Here is a 2774-nt window from a genome sequence, read left to right on the forward strand (position 1 = left end):
AAATTAGAACTTCAATACCAGAGATATCTCGAAGGCAAGCTCAAGTAGAACTTGGATCTGCCAAGGTACAAGCCATAAAGAGAGCACTGATAGGCCAGCACCTCCTCCAAACTCTTCCCTCACTCTCTATCTCACTATTTCTATTCATAAGACTAGATCCTATAGAGGACTAATCTTCTCTTGATAGCTGGCTCTGATCCTAATGAGGAGAATATGAATTAGGGTTTTAGGATGGCTCCAGGGAGGGTGGCAGGCGCTGGTATATATAGGCCAGAGCATCCAACGTGATCCCTTGGATCAAACTGACTTAAAGGATAGCGTAAATGCAACCTAGGAGGCGGTGGAGAACCAACATAGCAACAGGAGGCTAACATGGGGGCCCACATGTCGGGCAGCCTCTAGGTGGGGCTGGTTGGCCCCACATGTTAGAGACATAGGCTCCGCTTTGGTGATTTGCCTTCTGGAGTCTTCTAGAGCCTTCCCACGTCGATTACACGGTGGAATTCTGTATTTTCCTTTGATAAATAGGCCCCCCTTGACGGTTTTCTAGATATACCCTGCTGAGAACACAGATTCACCAAAACTCAAGGAATTTATTAGTTTAAACCCCTATGCCTATGTTTGGTGATGGAATTAAGTATAAATACAAGTTATGTTGATGTTTTATAATTGATGTTAGTGATCGTCAACAGTGGTCGACATTGTGTAAGCGTGGTACTTATATGTTGTTTACCTGTGGATACACCCTATATTCTAGGTCATGTGGTAGTTTGCGGATGTGACACTCCCGTTGAGTCCTTTATAGTCCACTCCCCAAAAATAGGTGCACGTAGGGTCCGGTTACAAAGGAAGAACAAGCTTTGTTCTTAATCTTCCTAAGTAATATCCTTTATGTGTAGATATGACGATGATCTTAGCAATGATTACTAGGTATAATTGCACTTATCAATGTATGCTTTGACTTGTAATTAAGAATGACTTAGCAATTATTCCTCTAATATTCTACCTGACCATGCTAATGCCATAAAAAGGAGTACTTTGAGTGATTTATCATTATTATTAATCAATACTTATCATATATCTTATCCTATGACTTACCCTTGTTATGAGTAGAACATTGGTTATGGTTTACTTCTCCATCAATAGTATAAGTTATCAATACATGTCCATGCCAGACCTTCCCTGTGGTAAAAATATAAATAACAGTACCTGGAATACTCTCGGGTAAAGTGCTACAATGGTATATTATCTATGCGCTTGCAGATTCCTTTCATATATATATATTCATATCTATTCTTCCTAGTCACATAAATTAATAAAGAACTACTTAGTATTATTCTAGTAGTAATGCTATGTAGTGCCAACAAGCATCTCTGGCATCATCACTAGGGATGACAACCTAGTAAAGTAATGTTCGGAGATATAGGTTTATAATAGGTGGCTATTAAAACAAGTGTCAAGTTAATAAATACCAACAAGCATTTATGGTGCCGTTGCTTCTGGTGCCGTTGCCGGGGACTAGATTCAACTCTATTCTTAGTAGCGACGCTAAGGAATGTCAACAAGCATTTCTGGTGCCATTGTTGGAGAAGGTAGCTAGGCAAAGGAAGTATTGATAAACTTATACTTATTGATGTGATCGAAATAACCATTGACCTCTGCTCAAGCAGAGTTACCCTTGTTTTGTCTACTTGTGTATCTTATGCAAGGTAGTGTATGATTGGTTTTGACCTTCCGACAAACTATGTTGATGATTTAGAAGCATTAATCAGGAGGACTAGAGCTAAACTCAAGAAAGTCCTAGCTTTAGAATCGGAAGACAACCCGATGAGGTGAAGCTTAAAACCAGAATTTGAAGCCATGTCTAACAAGACTCTCCATGAATTCTCTGCTCCAACTATAGCCAACATTCGTACTGGACTAATAGTCAATGTTGGAGACAATGGATTCGAGCTCAAGCCAACCCTCATCAACATGGTGCAAGCAAGATAGTTTTGTGGAAAGGCACATGAAGATGTGAGTGCTCATCTCCAACACTTTTTGAAGATTTGTAGCACTTTCACCATCAAAGGAGTAACCAAGATGCCATATTACTTTGCCTCTTCCCATTCTCACTCTTGGGGAAGGTGAAGCGATGGTTCTATGCCAACAAAGATAGAAATACTACTTGGGATAACTGCTCCACTGCCTTCCTAGCAAAGTTCTTTCCCACACGCAAGACCAATGCTTTGCGTGGGAGAATCTCAAGCTTTCAGCAACAACATGATGAATCTGTCCCTGAGGCATGGGAACGCTTTCAAGATTACATTGCGGTATGTCCTTATCATGGAATGGAGAATTGGCTACTCATGTAGACTTTGTACCATGGGTTGACTAACAGTACCTGTGAGACTATGGATGCTGCTGCTGGAGGTGCATTCCTGTCACTCATCGTACTAGCTGCAATAGCTCTTATGGAGAAGATGGTCTCCAATCAAGGCTGGAATGAAGAACGTGTTCAAACCCACAAGAGAGTTGGAGGTATGCATCAACTCAAGGAGGTAGCATGCTATCTGCCAAGATGGACCTGCTGATGAAGAAGTTTGAAGATCGAGCCAGTGAGAAGCAAGAAGTCATGCACATTCATGATTCTCGCATGACATGTGAAGTGTGTGGAAACATTGGACATTCAGGGAGCAACTGTCCAAAAACCCATGAGGATGTGAACTTTGTCAACAACAACAACTACTTTCATCCTCAGCAGAATTAAGGATGGAATTAGCAACAGAGACCAA

General features: G+C 41.1%; 1 pseudogene; it reads right to left on the reverse strand.

Annotated features, from left to right (window-relative positions):
• Positions 1–2239: 2239 nt before the first annotated feature.
• On the reverse strand, positions 2240–2332 carry LOC136532238 (small nucleolar RNA R71; annotated as a pseudogene).
• Positions 2333–2774: the final 442 nt, after the last annotated feature.

This window comes from Miscanthus floridulus, unplaced genomic scaffold (assembly GCF_019320115.1).
Source record: "Miscanthus floridulus cultivar M001 unplaced genomic scaffold, ASM1932011v1 fs_551_2_3, whole genome shotgun sequence".
In the NCBI taxonomy this organism is placed as follows: domain Eukaryota; kingdom Viridiplantae; phylum Streptophyta; class Magnoliopsida; order Poales; family Poaceae; genus Miscanthus; species Miscanthus floridulus.